This window comes from Peromyscus maniculatus, chromosome 14, assembly GCF_049852395.1.
Source record: "Peromyscus maniculatus bairdii isolate BWxNUB_F1_BW_parent chromosome 14, HU_Pman_BW_mat_3.1, whole genome shotgun sequence".
In the NCBI taxonomy this organism is placed as follows: domain Eukaryota; kingdom Metazoa; phylum Chordata; class Mammalia; order Rodentia; family Cricetidae; genus Peromyscus; species Peromyscus maniculatus.
In genome coordinates this window covers 91069655-91088166 of record NC_134865.1, presented here as the reverse complement: position 1 = coordinate 91088166, position 18512 = coordinate 91069655, and the positions used below count along the sequence as shown (strand labels likewise).

Sequence of the window (18512 nt, the reverse complement as noted above, 5' to 3'; positions counted from 1 at the left end):
TTCACTAAAAAAATCCAATTATGTCCCAAATTTCAATTTAATAGTTTGTAAAAATAACAAAAAAGTAGGTATCTCTAGAGACAAATTTTTCAAAACTCAAAAAAATTAAAATTGTGTATACATCAGATGCAAACCTTCACCAAAGAGTAAATTTAAAATATTTTAATATTTACCTAATCTCCATTGAATATATTCTTGTATATGTCAACAGATATTCAGGAGATACTGAAATCATTTATTATTGATGGATTATGAATATTTTTCTCCATTGAATTATATTTTTTCTGGTACTTGGTAGAATAGATCATACTTAATGGCTTTTCCTTCCTTTCCTGGCTCCTGTTTGTCCTATTCACACTTCTCTAGAAATAGGCCATAAGCTTCAAGCCAATAAACCTAATTGCAAAAAAATAACTGTTTAATAATATACTTAAGTTCTTCATTTACAAAGTTCTGTTAATTTAAACACTCATTTGGACAAAGACAGCCCCACTAAAAACAAAGAATTTTAAATTTTTACAATTAGTGATTTATGTTTTCATTAAGGTAGCAACTCAATTGTAGTCTCTTTGTTTACTTTTAATACTTAGTTTACAGCTATCCTTATGTCTTTACGACCTTAAAAACATTATTTCATTTCATGTGATGCAAACATTTTCAAAGGGATATTGAAACAATATTCCTTCAAAGTTTTCTCTCTTCGTATTCCATAATCCCTGCATGGAAAATTACTTGTGATAACTTATTAGAATACCTATTGTGTGTCTTGCTGATTCTAGGACACATTTATTCAATTTAGCATCTCCAAAATTGTGATGTCTCTTGAAATTGTCATCTATAATGCAGTGTTTAAAGTTGTGTTGGAATAAACATTACACTACTTCAACTTAATCAAATATTCATGTGTACAGGGAAATTCCTTTCCTTATACATGTTTATGAATTTGTGATAACATGTAAAGCCAGTTTTCAATACAACTGAGCCACATACCACTCAACACAGACCTAACTGGCTATCAGCTTGGATCCTTGCATCTCCAAGTTACAAAAGCTCTTTAAGGGTCCCATTTATGTGTTATTATAATATCAGTGATTTAAGCAAACCTAAGTTAACTGATGACTGATGAAATCAGAGGTTTCTCGAGCTTTCATTTAGGGGTCTTTAGTCTTTATTCCTTTTGAAGGGATTGTTTGAAAGGATCATCTCACTTTTAAATAAGTTAACTGGAAAAAGGTTACATGAATACATCATAGTTAGATTTCACAGCAATTTGTATGCTTGACGTCAGCTGCAAAAGAATAAATAATGCAACCAATTGGTCTTGTGGAAAAGATTTCCTCTCAGGTCTCCCAACTTTCTTAGTTTTCCTTATCCTTTCTGTTCTTTTGCTGTTTTCCTTGGCTTTAGTAACTTTCCTTTCCAGCCCATGTGATGGCTGTTATAAAACTGCATAGTTAAAATATAGTACTTATGTGAAACAATTGTTCAACTCTCTGGGCAGCTTTTGATTAAATATGTGAGAGTAATAACACTACTCTGTGTCTACCTGAAGTACCTTCTTGCATAAAATGTATCCTTGTAAGCTAACTCTTTCAATCAGGTGTCTATTCTTCACAACCAATTTCAGTACAATTGTCTAACACATCAGCATAAAGGAAAAAAAACACTGTAGTCATCAAGGATGGAAATCATGTGATTTGTGTAAAGAACTTTTACTGACTTTACACAGACAAATGTGATTTTTGACAGCAAGTCTGCACAATGACAACTATGGTACATAGATTTTTTTATTGAAATATTGAGTAAAATTATTTTTCATTCTAAATTATAAGAAAGTATAAATTTGCACATATTAATATAGAAATTCATTTTGTGTATATTTAACATACCTTTAAAGCTATTTTACATGTACTAGCTACTTTGTTAAGGTTTGTAAATCTCTGCAAAAATGATTAGACATGTTTTTAAATTATCAATAACATAATCTTTGTTTCACTTAACAAATACTGCCTTTGTAAAAAGAAATTTAATATAGAATGTATTTTTAAATCAAAACATTTGAATATAAAATAGCTCAAAGAAAAACAAATTATTCATGAACAAGTTTTGTGTTGTTTCTGGCTTTGAATTATATACAAGGTGAAACTGCCTTAAATGATACAGAAAACTGATAAATATGACAATTTCACATACTATACTATGAATCTCTTCACATAACTGGTTGACTACTAACTTCTCTTTTATGTATTTATTAAAAGCTGACACTGTAGATTGTTGTAAGATGTTTATTTTTCTAACAGAGCTTATAACAGTTTGTGACAAGGCATTTAATTAATAAAACTATTCTGTCTAAATGTACGTGTTAATCAATATAAAATTTTATGTTTTAAAATGAAACTTTAAAGCTCTAATAAAAACATAAAGAATATATTAAATTGTGTTTTATTTTCTACGTGCTTCACAACCCTCCAAGTCTCAGAAAACAGCATTGACATGGGGGAAAATGTGGCAATAGTCACATGCTGTCACTGACAGAGGATATTAAATCATTTTTAAAACCTACTGTTTTTAGGTATGAGAACCACTGAGGGAGAGCTGTGGCATCCTAAACTGCCTTTGCCCCTTTAGGTGATCCCTAGTGATGGAAACAGAAAGATCATCCTAATGACAGAGTATTAAAAAAAAATTAGTCCATTTTAAAACTGGCATTCTCTACCTTTAAGAGATTTCTACCATGAGATATAGGATACATTTGACACAAACATCACATTACTAATATCCAATTGTTCATTCTAGAATGTCACCACTAAGCAATTAAAATTTATTAAAAGGTGTTGCAGCTCTCTTTTTTTTAACCTAAGGGAAAGAATATGACAGAAGGGTGGAAGACATATTAAACACAACAGACTTTATCTTTAAGGCGCTCTTAATAATTTGAAGAGGTTGTGTAACACACCATTAGATAGAAGGCACATTGGAAAGTTCAGAGAGAAGCTACTAGAAAGTCGATCTCACAGCCCTTCATTTTGAGGATTCATCCCAGTTGTGTTTGGACTACACCCAGTCTTAGAGGGGCAATTCTTCCCATCCTGGTGTAGTCACAGAATCTTCCTCCTGCGTTTCAATAGAGTACACTGCAATTTCCAGACTCCTTTGCAGCCAAAAGAAGATATAGTGAAAGGAAAGAGAACTGATGTGTTCAAGTCTGATTTCCCTTTCTCCTCCCCTTTCATTATCTAGGGCAACTAGAGAAACTGCGTTGGCATAGGGAACTCTGTCCTGAGACTGACAGCTTCCTCTTTACCTAATGGTGCTCACCTCAAAACTCTCAAAACTGATCCCTGGCAGGTAAATAGTGTAGTTATATATACCATTTGACATGACAGCAGACAACCTGTAATACTGACTCATTATATAATTGTCTCAATGAATCTTCACTGATATAAATACCTTTCCCCCTAACTGTTCAAAGAAAAATGAGTTACAGAGAGGTTCAGGAACTTACAAAAATGCATCAAGCCAATAAATGGCCAGGCCATTGTCCACCATACCCAGGTCTACTTTTCTTTTCATAAGTGGTTGACCATTTGTATTTTGAGGATAATTAACCAGTTCAGCTATCAGAGGCTATTTTGTCCCTGTGCCCCCAAAGACACATGCAATGAATAAAACAGAGGAGCTGCTATGTGAGCACAAATGCTACATGGTAATAAATGGTAATTGAAATGCCATGTACACTAAGATGCCACAAGTAAAGGAGGACATAAGACTCAGAGAAAATAGCACTGGCCTCGCAGGAAAAGTGTGTGTGGACATGGAGAAAGGGGGCATCAGGAGAGACATAGGAAATGGTAAAGCATGACCACAAGGCAAGGGAAGTGGTAATTCCATTCAGAGACTGTATAGGATAACAAAAGGCAGTGACCTACCAGTCTCAGCTATGGAACACTTGGAGTCAAAGGTAGGCCTGCTACATTTTGAAAGTAGTATTGTTGGAAGAAACATGATTGGAATATAATTACAAAAACTATAATTCACATTAATTTTATATTCTCAAATGTAAATACTTATTTAGTACTATAAGGTATTTAATTCTAATGAATTCCCTTTGCTATTAAATTCAAATACTATTTAATACTAATGTTAAAAAAACATACAAAATCAAAAAGAATTCAAATTCTAACTTCTGAGTGGCAATCGCTTTCATATGTAAGCATATTTATATTTTCATTTTGTTTTCTATGTGATTTATGACTATTATTATGCAAGTGGTACATATATATTACAGAAGCTCAAAACTCCCTAGACATGGAAATAAATTCTCCAAAACAACCACCCAGTTGATTGTTGCCTTTTTTTTTTTTTTTTTTCAGAAAAGGCACACATCTGTAGCTAAGAAAGAAATGATAAATATTTGTACTTGTTCTTCCTGGGGTTTTATATATTAAGATACACCTTTTTCTTCTAAAATATATCAAATATTTTGTCTGTAAAGATTTAAAACTAAATTTAGGGTAGTTTTTGCTGGTGTCTGTGTGTGTGTGCACATCTGTATGCATGAAGTCCAGAGGACAAATTCAGCTGTCTCAGGTGTCGTTCCTCAAGTGCCATCTACCTTACTTTTAAGACAGGGTCTTCCACTGGCCTGGAACTCACTGAAAAAGCTAGACAGGCAAGCCTCCAGGATCTGACTATCTCCACCTCTCTAGCCCTGGACTGACAGAGTGCGTGCTCCCACACCAGCTTTTCCTTCAGTTGCGTTCTGGGAGTTGAACTCAGATCCTTATGTCTGCAGGACAAGCACTCTGCTGACTGAGCTGTATTGCCCCTAGCCTAAAACTCTGCTTAAGAGATAAACTGTGCTTCACCCATAAGTTTATCATAATCATGTTCACTGAGGAAAGAATATACAGGATAAGATATCAAATATCAAGCATTGTTAACATCAATATTCAGGAAAAAATTATTTTTAATGGGAAAGACTTGTCTACTTTTTTAAAGATTGATTTATTTATTATGTATACAGTGTTATGCCTGCACATATGCCTATAGGCCAGAAGAGAGCACCAGATCTCATTATAAGTGGTTGTGAGCCACCATGTGGTTGCTGGGAATTAAATTCAGGACCTCTGGAAGAACAGCCAGTGCTCTTAACCTCTGAGCCATCTCTCCAGTCCAAGCTTGTCCATTTTTAACAAAGATGAAAAGAAACCAGAGTAGAGAAAAACATTCATATTGGGAAGGTCTGGTGAATTGAGATATAAGGGTGGCCATTTCAAACTGTGACAAAGTAGAGTCCATAAAAAAAGTGAACAAAGCTTTTCCATGAGAAAGTAAAGATCCAAATAAAAGTATAGAGAAAGGGACTATTGGCTACTGCCTAAAGAGAATTTCAAGGAAGCTTGGGGACTGAGTTGATCTAGGCTATAAAGAAGTTACTCCAAGAGAATTCTAATGCCAGCTCCAATAGTTACTCCTGGCATCTGTCCAAACTGGATCAAACTCCCAGACTGGTCTCACAAACCATATTATTCTTGCCAATCTTTGACTTGTAGACTAAATTCTCACATTATCAAAATATTTGGCCAGACCAAACCAAAGCAGGGAATTTTTAAACCACGTCAATGGTCATACTTTCAATGATTTGTAAAATAAATCTAATTGAAAGAGCAACAATATGTGTTTTAGTGTGGAAATTGTGGTCATATTTACAGGCCATTGTGTGCTGCATGAGAAAGGCAGGTGGCACCTGTGCTCAGCTCTGCATCCCCTGCAGCACACTGAAGTTGCTGCACTGTGGGTCAATGCCATTCTGACTTCTGGCCTTAATCAGACAAGCCCTCAGACCAGACTGGTAAGAGGGATACTCTTTCTTTATTTGCTTTTTCATATTATGTACTACTTTGTGATTATGATTATAAAATTCACTGTAACCACCACTAAAATAATGAGAATAACCCACTTAAGAAAAACACTTAATTTGCCAATATTTTTCCATATTAAGTGCCTTGTAATCTATGAGCCCCAGACTTTCACAGAGGAGCCCCTGGGTCAGTAGTAGCATCACCAGGAAACTCTGCTGATGAGACAAATTTTTGGTACCTAGCTATCTCAGATAGTGTTCTATTGTTGTGAAGAGACACCATTGTAGCTTGATTTTTTCGCCTTGCCCACTGTCAGGACAAACCTCTGTCACCCGCCAGTCCCACAGCCGCTCAGACCCAACCAAGTAAACACAGACACTTATATTGCTTTCAAACCGTATGGCCGTGGCAGGCTTCCTGCTAACTGTCCTTATCTTGCTAACTGTGCTTTTATCTTAAATTGATCCATTTCCATACATCTATACCTTGCCATGTGGCTGGTGGCTTACTAGCGTCTTCACATGCTGCTGGTCATGGCGGCGGCTGCAGTGTCTCTGGTCATGGCGGCGGCTGCAGCCTCTCTGGTCATGGCGGCGGCTGCAGCGTCTCCTTCTACCCTTCTGTCCTTTTATTTCTCCTCTCTGTTAGTCCCACCTATCTTTCCTGCCTAGCCACGGCCGATCAGGTTTTATTTATTAACCAATCAGAGCAACTTGACATACAGACCATCCCCCAGCACAGCCAAGTGCAGACCATCTCAAACACCTGCACTCAGGCCCATGGTCCTAATCATCCTCTATACGGACCTGCTGGGTAACGCCACAAAGAACCCAAGAAGGGCTCCCACAGGACATACAGAACATCCCACAGCACACCATGACCATGGCTACTCTTATAAAGGAGAACATTTAATTGCAGCTGGCTTACAGTTCAGAGTTTTAGTCCATTATAGTCATAGTGGGAAGCATGGCAGCACACAGGGAGACTTGATGCTGAAGAGGTAGCTGAGAGGCTTATAACTGGGTTGGCAGCTAGCAGGAAGAAAGAGAGGGAGAGAGGGAGAGAGGGAGAGAGGGAGAGAGGGAGAGAGGGAGAGAGAGAGAGAGAGAGAGAGAGAGAGAGAGAGAGAGAGAGAGAGAGAGAGAGAGACTGCCTGACAGACTGATTGACAGACAAAGAGAGCAACACTTGGCCTGGTTTGAGTACTTGAAGCCCAAAGTCCACCCTAGAGACACACTTCTACTTTAACAAAGCCACACCTACTCCAAGAAGGCCACACTTCCTAATTCCTATCAAGTAGACCCACTCCCTAATGACCAAGCATTCAAATAAATGAGCCTGCGGGTGCCATTCTTACTCAAGCTACTACAATAGCCAAAATTTTCTGAGTCAGAAACTCTAGAAATGGGTCCCAGCAATGTGCATTCACAAGCTCTCTACAAGGCTCCAATGACTGGCAACATTTAAGAATCACTCCATAAAGATGGGAATGGGCAGCAGCAGTATTCTGGTAGTATTTCTACTTTATCATAGGCTTGATAGAAATGTGTACTGGAGGAAAAAGAAGGGAGTTGGATTGATTGGAAGTACAAATGGAAAAGCATAAATGTACCCAACTTAATTTTCAGTGATACTCAAGCTCCAAGATAAAAAAAATCTAGGTACCTACCCTGCTAGGCTTCTGCTGGTTTTTCCTATATCCTTTTCTCTAACATCATTAAATGGAAATGAGTTCCAGCATAATTGAGGGTATACACTGTTATAGAGAAAAAAAAAACTATTTTCTCTTATAAGTGTTTACCAATTATCTGGAGAGGGAAGGACCCTCATGTTAGTCAGGAATCTAGGTGAGCCTACTAGAAGATGAGCAGAGAATACTATTGGGGAAAGAACAGGAGCCTGGGAGGGTCATTCTATGCACTATGAATTAAAAGTCACAGATTGTTACACACTAGATGCTATCTCAGTCAATGTTCTATTGCTGTGCAGAGACATCATGAACAGGGCAACTCTTTTAAAGGAAAACATTTAATTGGGACTGGTTTACAGGTTCATAGGTTTAGCCCATTATTATCATGGCATGAAGCATGGTGGCACACAGGCAGACATGGTGCTGGAGAGGTGGCTGCATCTGGGTCAGCAGGCAGTAGGAAGAGAGACAATGGCCCTGGATTGGGCCCTCGAAACCTCAAAGCCTGCCCCCATTGACACACTTCCTCCAATAAGGCCACACCTACTTCAACAAGGCCACATATCCTAATCCTTTCAAATATTGCCACTCCCTGTGAGCTTATGGGGCCATTTCCTATTCAAACCACCACATTCCACTCCCTGGCCCCCATAGGCTTGTAGCCATATCATAATGTGAAAATGCATTCAGTCCAACTTCAAAAGTCCCCATAGTCTATAATAGTCTCAGCACTATTTAAAAGTCCAAAGTTCAAAGTCTCTTTTGAGATTCATGTAATCTCTTAACTGTAATCCCCTGTAAAATCAAAATGGAAAAGCAGATCATATACTTCTAACAACAGCACAATGTTATTCCAAGTGGCACATTACCATTCCAAAAGGGAGGAAAGGGAGCATAGTGAAAAAATGCTGGACTAAAAAGACTAAAACCAGCTGAGCAAACTCCAAACTCTGCATCTCCATGTCTGATATCAAAGTGCTGTTCAGATCTCCAACTCTCTTCAGCTTTGTTGATTGCAACACACTTCTTTCTCATGGGCCAGATCCACTCCCTGTTAGCAGCTCTCCTTGGCAGATTATCTTGCAACTTTGGCATCTCCAACATCTTGAGATGTCCAAGGTAATCCAGGCTTCAACTTCACAGCTTCAGGTAATAGCCTCTCTAGGCCTCCATTCAGGGACACCCCTGACACACTCCTGGCCTTGGGGGCTTTCCTTAGCCACAGACGGATAGCCCATAACCCTTTTCTTCTATCCTTGATTCTAAAATCAGAATCACACAGCCAAAGCTGCCAAGTTTTTCTATTTGCCAGGCTGCAACATGGTCCCTTCTTTCAGTTACATCTTCATTAGCTTTCTGTTTTTGATGGTTTCCTTCACTGCCTAAACTTGGCTGTCTAAGAACTTGCTCTGCAAACCAAGCTGACCTCGAACTCAGAGATCTGCTTGCTTCTCTCTGCTGAGTACTGGGATTAAAGGTATGCACCCACACGCAGGCCTAAGCTTCACTTTAATTCTTTATCACAAATTGAAAGTTTAGCTACGTGGGGTCTAGCTCTGAGGTCACCACACCCTTTACTCCATTTAGACTCAGGCTTTTCTTTAATTTTTTTTTTTAATCTCCTTGAGCACTGGATTTAGCTCTATTATACTTCCTGGTGTTCCTTTTCTTCTCATGTATAAAAAGTACATTTTGTACTTTTCCATGCTCAGCTTGCTCATTTTCATTATAGATCTTCATATATCCCAAAGTCTACATTCTTACAAACAAACAAACAAACAAACAAAAAGGGGGGGGCAGGCCTATCACAGTAGTACCCCAGTTCCGACAGGGTCTCTATTGCTGTGGAGAGACACCATAAACAGGGCAACTCTTATAAAGGAAAACATTTAATTGGGGCTGGCTTATAGGTTCAGAGATTTAGCCCGTTATTGTCACAGAAGGAAGCATGATGGCACACAGGCAGATATGGTGCTGAAGAAGGAGCTGAAAGTTCAGGCAGCAGGAAGAGAGAGAGAGAGACTGTGCTGGACTTTAGCTTCTGAAACCTCAAAGCCCACCCCCAGTGAAACACTTCCTCCAATAAGGCCATAACTATTCCAACAAAGCCACAAGTACTAATCTTTTCAAATAATGCCACTTCCTGTAAGCTTATAGGGGCTATTTTTACTCAAACTATCACAGATACTCTTTGCTCTTTTCAATGATTATTGAGTTCAACCAAGTATAATTAACACCAGTGGTTCCTCCCTTATTCTTTCAATAATACATTATTCATTTATTTGTTTTGTTTAAACTATGGATTTCCAAGAAACAAGCATTTATCTAAGTTTCTCACAAAGGTATTTTTGATAAAAAAAAAATATACCTTAATTATTCTTAATACATATTAGTATTTAAGGCCTCAGGAAAAGTTTGGAACAGTAGGAAGTTGTCATAAAAATTCACTCTGCATCTCTGAATGAATCAGGAGTCAGACAGATAAATGAGGACACAAGGTATTGGCATCCACATGTCAGTCTGACCTGGGGCATTGCTCATAGTTACCAGGATGCCAGGCTGAGAAGATCCCTACCTGTCATATGCAGATTTTCAGAATAAAGGGTATTGAAATTCTAGCTGCCTCCTGTTGGACCTAGAAAGTGAGGGGAGGAGAGGGAAAGGGGAAGGAAGAGGAGGGGGGACAGTAAGGGAGAAGAGAGAAAAAAAAGACAAATTTATTTGTTCATTTATTTATTTTAGAAATTCACCTTTACTGCTCCCTGTGGATAAAACAGGATATATCACTACCAACATCAAGCTCCATATGGATCATCAATAAATTCCTGACATTTAGGATGCAGGGAAGTCTTATGCCAGATTCATGCCAGAAGAAGTCTTGGCCATAAATTAGTTCTAATAACACACAAAGCTGTTATAGCCTAAATCCTGTCTCCTCCCATGAAAACAAAATGGGACAAAGTTGAGCATCTTCTTTCTAATGTGAGACCAAAATAAGCCATCTTAGAATTATAAGAACAAAATGCTTTCACCCCAAAACTTAGGCCTAAGATTTCTCCTTCTAGGAATAGGCCAATAGTTACTGAAACAAGTCAGTCCAGATTCCAGAATCCAGGAAGTGTAAAAGTACGGTGTCACAAGGTAGTCACGAGGTAATGATTGCCAGACTATAGAGAATGTTCCAACCCTGGTTTCCAGGGTAACTGACCATAAAAATGTCCCTACCTGAGGCAGCCAATGAACAATGGCAGCAGGCAACCACCCCCTTAGAAGTAAGATTAAGCCATGATTTCTAGAAAGCCCCTAGAAACAAGCCAGTCAGAATTGTACCTGTACTAGCACCCCCTAAATGATGTAACCTTGTGATTTTTCCCTTTAAAAACTGAGCTTGCAGACAGGCGGGCACTTCCTCCAGCCTCCACTGCGTTGGATGTATTGGACGAAGTCCCTGCCTAGGCTTGTATTGCTTTTGGATATCCAGAATTAAACCTTGCTTTTGCATTCCGGCATGCTGGTCTTTGGTGGTCTCTCTGGGGGTCGCGATCTGGGCACAACACTAACTCTGACTAAATGTCTATGCCCACTGTATAGCTTGCTATATAACTTGAAAAACTAATCAGAATCTTCTCAGAAATAATTTGGACATGACTCACAACCCCCTATTAACCGACCAAAAATATCTGAAAAAAATTGAAAAATTTTAATAAAATTGGTCCTGGAGCCTCTATTGCCAAGCCCAGACCACGCTGCTGTTCATCGTGCACTAGCGGTCCCAAGAGGTTCAAAGTCCACCAAGATGGCAACCCTCAAGAACCAGCTGATTGTGAATCTACTTAAGGAAGAACAAGCCCCCCAGAACAAGATTACGGTTGTTGAGGTTGGTGCTGTTGGCATGGCTTGTGCCATCAGTATCCTAATGAAGGACTTGGCCGATGAGCTTGCCCTTGTTGATGTCATGGAAGACAAGCTGAAAGGAGAGATGATGGATCTCCAGCACGGCAGCCTTTTCCTCAGAACACCAAAAATTGTCTCTGGCAAAGACTATAGTGTGACTGCAAACTCCCAGCTGGTCCTTATCACAGCGGGGGCCCGTCAGCAAGAGGGAGAGAGCCGACTCAATCTGGTCCAGCGAAATGTGAACATCTTCAAGTTCATCATTCCCAACGTTGTGAAGTACAGTCCAAACTGCAAGCTGCTTATTGTTTCAAACCCAGTTGATATCTTGACCTACGTGGCCTGGAAGATAAGTGGCTTCCCCAAAAACCGAGTTATTGGGAGTGGTTGCAATCTGGATTCAGCTCGGTTCCGTTACCTGATGGGAGAAAGGCTGGGCATTCACCCGCTAAGTTGTCATGGATGGGCCCTAGGGGAGCATGGAGACTCCAGTGTGCCTGTGTGGAGTGGTATGAATGTTGCTGGTGTCTCCCTGAAGAATCTGAACCCAGAACTGGGCAGCGATGCAGACAAGGAGTAGTGGAAGGAGGTTCACAAGCAGGTGGTTGACAGCGCCTATGAGGTGATTAAACTCAAAGGATATACATCCTGGGCCATTGGCCTCTTGGTGACTGACCTGGCTGAGAGTATGATGAAGAATCTTAGGCGGGTGCATCCCATTTCTGCCATGATTTAGGGTCCCTATGGAATCAAGGATGATGCCTTCCTCAGTGTCCTTTGTATCCTGGGACAAAATGGAATCTCAGATGTTGTGAAAGTAACTCTGACTTCTAAAGAGGAGGCCCTCTTGAAGAAGAGTGCAGATACACTCTGGGGCATTCAGAAAGAGCTGCAGTTCTAAAGTCCTCAGATGTCCTAGAGCTTCACTGTCCAGGCTGCAGCAGGGTTTCTATGGAGATCACACACTATCTCCTCATCTGAGCTGTGTTTATGTGGTTGTGTTAAGGTGGCAGTTCCCACAGCTCTACCCTGATGCTAAGTGGTACGTACTTGTGTAGTGGTAACCTGGTTGGTGTGGCAGTCCCACTGTCGTCCCACTGTCTCTGAGACACACTGCCAACTGTGTGCAGGCTTCGGTGATCTTGGGAGCCTGCTATGTCTGCTGCGCACCCTCACCAACATGCCTAGGCCAGTGAGTTCCCAGTTAGTCATAACGTGGCTCCAGTGGGTAAATCCCATGGATATTTGTGCATAACTGTTCTAAAGGATATTATTTTGTGTATTATGTGTCTGTAGTGTGCATTGAAATATATAAAAAGATCTACATATGGATGATGCAACCAACTACCCAAGTGTCATGCCAATGAAAACACCAAATAAACTTTGAACAGTGAAAAAATTTTTAATAAAATTATCCTTTCTACTTCATTATAATTTATACTTTTGCCCATTTCAATTTAGATTACTTTGCATACAAAAATATTTGCCTTGATTTACAAATTGATTCTTCAAATATCAGTTGCTTCTCACTTGATATTTTCTAGATTCTGATTATTAGACTAAGCATTTTGATATTTTAAGACAAATTCAATGCTTTCAATATTTAAAATAAGCACCATGCTATGTATTTGTCTTTGGGTAAACTATGAAAGACCAGTTAGCAAGCTTAAAGATGCTATTGCTTTGTCCTCCAATGACACAAGTTTCATCTGGAAAAATTATGTAGAACTCTGAGTAAAATTAGATGACTAGAATAATACCTGTACATGCTTTCCTTTCTATTTCCTCCATTAACAAAAGATAAAGATGCCATTTAAATTTATTCCTACCTCCTTAGTCATTTAGTAAGACAGATCATACATTTCTGTCTCTCTATTTTGGTAAAGGGAGCAGTGATGGTCTAATTAGTAACTTGAAAGGGGGAGCAGAATAGAAAAAGCCCACATACTTCCAAAGAACAGCAGGAAATAAAATGGGTTCTTAAAAGTGGTGCTGATTAAAAGTGGCTCAAGTGTTTGGTATTGGCAGGGGGGGGGGGGCTCAAGAACAGGAAGACCAGTGAAGGAAGATGATTTGAGTGAAATCATCAATTATCACCAAATCCCACCACCACACACACATATATGCATACTCACATACTAACACATAGGCACTCAAATGTGTGTGCACACATGTACACATACATGCACACACAGGAAAATGCACACTAACACACTGTGATAGGTGGGCTGTCACATCCACCTTATAACGCTTCCCAGAGCATCTTCTGGATTTTAAGAAAGTATATAACTTATCACAGTGTGCAGAAGTGAAGTTCACCACTGAATGAGTTTTGAGAAATGTTTGCACCCAGGACAGCACCATCCCAACTCAGATTCTGATACTTTAGTAGATTTTTATTCCCTTCCCCAATCAATCAGTGCCCTCCTGTGATGGTTAAACATATGACAACCTGTCAGGGCCACAGCACCCATATCTTTGGCCAAAGATTATTGTGGATACTTCTGTAAGGGTGCTTTAAGGTGAGAATTTTGTTTGGATCTGGGGACTTTCAGTAAAGCAGATTGTTCTCCTTAATGTGAATGGGCCTCATCCATTGAACTGAAGCTCTGACCAGATCTGACGTGTGACTTCATAGAGACACAAAGGATTCTTAATATACTACCTTCTGCAAGGCTCATCATGTTTCTGCCAACAACTGCCATTGGACTTTGGCTACATCATTCTTCCTATCAGATTTTTGACTTGCCAGACTTCCACATTAGCTGCATTTTAAGCAATTGGCTTAAGAAAAGCACATGTAATAGGTTCTGTTTCTTTGGAGAACCTGCTACCCATCCCATTCTACAACCTCTGGCTCATCTAACCCACCACTGCCAAATAGCTTTCTCATTATAATTAAAATAGTATCTCACCTAATATTAAAAACATAAGTGTCTCAAAACAAAAAAGAACACTGAAACACTGAATCTGTTATGGTATTTAAATTATATTTCTTTAAACTCCGGTTTATGAGAGCACTTTACAGGAAAAGTCACTGATTTCGGGGGCATTGTTAGCTAGATCTTAGGTAAAACATGCATATGGTAGTAGGCTCCTTACTAGGAACAATACAAACGGTATTTACAACAGCTCCAAGAGTTTCTGAAGGCCTTTGTAGTTGATCTTCTCTTCCTACTTGTTCTCAGTCCCTGACAATCACCAATGATCCTATATAGACTCTTTTCCAGGATGTAGTAAGTATGATATTGTGCCCTGTATAATCCTTTCCACTGGCTTTTTTTTCACTTAGCATAATGATTTTGAAATTTAACTGTGATCACATGTATAGCTTCTTTCTATTTATGAGCTGCCAAAATCCCATCTTACAGATACACCAGTTTGATTTTCCACTTGTGGCTAATATCTGGTTTTGTTTTGTTTAATTTTTTTTTCTGTTTTAGTTAGTGCAGGGGACAGTTGCTAGGGTGTATGCATGGAGGAGAGAGAACAACTTGGAAAAGCTGGTTCTCCCCTTCCATCTTGTAGATCCAGAGGATTAAACTCAGATCATCAGGCTTACCAGCCAAGTTATTTCACTGGCCCTGCCTAGTAAGTTTGAAGTATTTCTGTCTGGGGTAATTAATTATGAGTAAAAGTGCCATCCTCATTCATATACACTCTTTCTACAGAGCTGTGTTTCTATCTGTCTTGTTTCAAGGCCTAGGAGTAAAGTAATAGGGCAAACAGTAAACATGAACATCATTATGTAAGACATGATCAAACTACATTGCAAATTGCTGTGGCATTCCCCATTTTCAGCAGCAAAATATGAGTGTCCCAGGTGTTTGGCATTCTTAGTAGGGTCAAGTACTGTCACAGTTTTAAGAGCCATCCTACAACTTTGGGGGTGGCTCAGTCAGCAAAGCATTGTCATGCAAAAATGACTACTTGAGTTCTTTGAGTCCCAAGCACCCTTGAAAAAAAGCCAGGCATGCTACAGTCCATCTGTGATACCAGTTGTATGGAGGCAGAAACAGAGATCCCTGGGGCTTTCTGGCCAGCAAATCTAGCCAGATCAGTAAGCTCCAGGGTCACTGAGAGACTCTGCCTCAAAAAATAAGGTGAAGAGCAACTGAGGTAAACACCTGATATCAACCACTGTCTTCTGTATACATACACACACACACACACACACACACACACACACACACACAACTCTAAAGGGTACATTCAACTAAGACAGTGAGGTTCTTTTCATGTATTTTCTGATACCTCTGTGTCTAGCCTCTAAGATAAATCCCAAGTCATCCCAAGATACTGGTGTTCAAACCCCAATGTGGTTCCCTCCTAAACTGTAACTATTAGGACACCATAGAAAGTTTCTGAGATTAAGTCATAAAACTATTACTGTTGTCGTCCTAATCTTTCTTGGCTTGCTCATTTTGATGGAAACCAGCTGCCATGTTATGAAGACATTCCCAAAACCCCATAGGGAGAGCCGCAGGATAAAGAATGCTGGCCTCCTGACATTAGCCAATACTCACTTGTGCAGGCATGTAAATGAACAGTTTGGAAGTCAAATCCTCAAGTGCTAACAGTTCAGAGTCTTCAGCCTTGGCCAACATCTTGGCTACATGTTCAACGGAAACCAGGACTACTCAACTAAGCTGCTCTTCAGTCCTGAGCTATGACTACTATGAGATAATAAGTGCTTGTAGGTCCAGTTATTCTGTGCAAGTTTTATGGTTAGATTGTTATGCAATAACAGACAACATAAAATTCATATATTCTCTTCTGGAAGCTGTTCAAATAAATCTTGTTGAGATGGAGAGATGGCTCAGTGGTTAAGAGCACCGACTGCTCTTCCAAAGGACTCGGGCTCAATTCCCAGCACCCACATGGCAGCTAACAACTATCTGTAACTCCAAAATCTGACACCCTCACACAGACATACATGCAGACAAAATGCCAATGCACATAAAATAAAAATAAAATAAATAAATAAATAAATCTTGTCAATGAGACTTGATTTAGAATCACTATGGAAACAAACTTCTGAGTATGTATGAAGATGTTTCTAGAAAGATTTAACTGAGTATGCATAGCACCATCCCATGGGGTAGGTGGGGCCCTAAACTAAATAAGGAGAAGATAAGCTCTACTCCATCACATGCCTTTGTTTCCTGATTGTGGACAACGTGACCAGCTGCCTAGCCACCTCCCACAAATGCTGTCCCTATCACAATAGACTGTACTCTGGAATCATCAGACAAGATAAACTCTGTCCCTGAAGTTGTTTTTGTCAAGTATTTTGTTAGGTAGAAAGACCTACTAGCAGCTTTAGAGGCCACAGTGCAAACCCCTGCCTCATATTTGGCTTTAGAGCCTACCTTGTTCTCCCTAAAAAGAGAAGCTTCACAATTCACCCTCCTTAGGATTTAAAATACCATATGAAAAAGGTATTGGAGCTTTGTGGAGGCCCATTAAGCGAAAGGCACCTCCTTCTGGAATCTGAGCTTTACCTCTGGCCCTAGATGGAGACATGACATTCTGATCTGCTCTGTCTTAGCTAGGTTCTATTACTGTGAAGAGACACCAGGACCACAATATCTCTTAAAAAGGAAAACAGTTCATTGGGGCAGGCTTACAGTTCAGAGGTTTAGTCCATTATCATCATGGCAGGAAGCATGGTGGCACACAGGCCGACATGGTGCTGGAGAGGTAGCTACATCTGGATTAGAGACAACAGGAAGAGAGAGGGAACTATGCCTGGGTTGGGCTTCTGAAACCCTAAAGCCAGTGGCACACTTCAATCAACAAGGCCATACTTACCCCAACAGGGCCACACTTCCCAATAATGCTACTCCCTATGAGCCTATGGGGGCCATTTTCATTCAAACCACTATACGCTTCAAAAATTAGAATGTTACATACCATTGCCTCCTCCCTTAAGAGTTAATGCAGCTGGGCCTGTCACTCTCCCATCTAGGAGACCATCCCACAGGAACCATGATTCACCTGAAAACAGGCCAAGGAGATAGGAGAAATAATTACCTCCTTAAAGAGACAGTGTGCTTATACCTCCAAGGAGTCCCTCCCCTTGCAATTGCTTGTGAATCTTCACTGGTAAGCATGACTGTTTTCTGAGTTCCAACTCAAAAATGTAACTTTCCTTTTCTTTCTGTGCTCTCGATTTCCTACTCCCATTTTTTGTTGTTGTTTTGTTTTGGGCATATAAAGAAGCATCATCTGTGGCCACAGCAGCCAGGACAGTGTTAAAGTAAACATTACAAGCAAATATCTTACCATTGTCTTTATCCTCAGATGAAGGCATAAGACTTTGACCATTAAGTTATTAGCTGTAGGCTCTTCACAAATTTATTATGGTGAGTTGAGGAAATTCCCTTATTGTTCCTAATTTACTGAGAACTCTTTCAGGACAAATACCCAATTTTGTTAAATTCCTTTGCTGAATGTGATCACTGGACAGCATTCTGATTGTGTCTGGTGCTGTTGATGTGGGAACCTACACTGATTTTTTTTTGGACTCTGTACCCATCCACCTGTTTTGAAACGCTTCCACAGCAGAATTTCACTTTCCATTTCCAGCCACGTTTGGGAGGAGGCATAGTAAACATAAGCTGGGTTCTGCACTCTTCCTGTGGCAGATGCTTGTCCTGTGATGTGCAGGGCTCCTTCCCACTCACTTCCAGGGAACCCCTCTCCTTCTGAGGTCCAGTTTTACTTCCATGTCCTCTATGGAGCTAACTCTCTTATCTCCATAGGCCAATATCTTGGGTATAAGCGGTCTTCTAATCCATTTTTTAATTGCAGGAAGTCATACCACCAAGGGAGAAATTGCCTAAGGGTAGATAAAAAAAAAACAAAAAAAAAAAAACAGGAGCCCAAGAAGAGAGGACTAGGGAGGCAGGGTGGAATATTTGGTGCCACAGTGAATATTTTCTCCCAGCACAGTATAGAGAACAGCTTTCTGCAGTTGTGAAGAGATTCCAGTCGCATTATTTATAACCATAGATGAGCCTCCTCCCACCCTTCCTGTCCAAAGGACAATTCTGGAATAC

The 18512-nt window shown here is 39.8% G+C and overlaps 1 long non-coding RNA gene and 1 pseudogene across 2 annotated transcripts in view; one reads left to right on the top strand and one right to left on the bottom strand.

Annotated features, from left to right (window-relative positions):
• Window positions 1-18292, bottom strand: part of LOC143268513 (uncharacterized) — a 37579-nt gene extending 19287 nt beyond the window's left edge. Inside the window, exons 1-2 of the long non-coding RNA XR_013044571.1 lie at window positions 17365-18292; window positions 10130-10189 (exon numbers count right to left, since the gene is read on the bottom strand). This is a non-coding gene — a long non-coding RNA (uncharacterized LOC143268513). The remainder of the gene's footprint in view (window positions 1-10129; window positions 10190-17364) is intronic.
• LOC102927552 (L-lactate dehydrogenase A chain pseudogene) lies at window positions 10756-12874 on the top strand (annotated as a pseudogene). The gene has a single exon (XR_013044568.1). The product of XR_013044568.1 is annotated as an L-lactate dehydrogenase A chain pseudogene (transcript).
• Window positions 18293-18512: the final 220 nt, after the last annotated feature.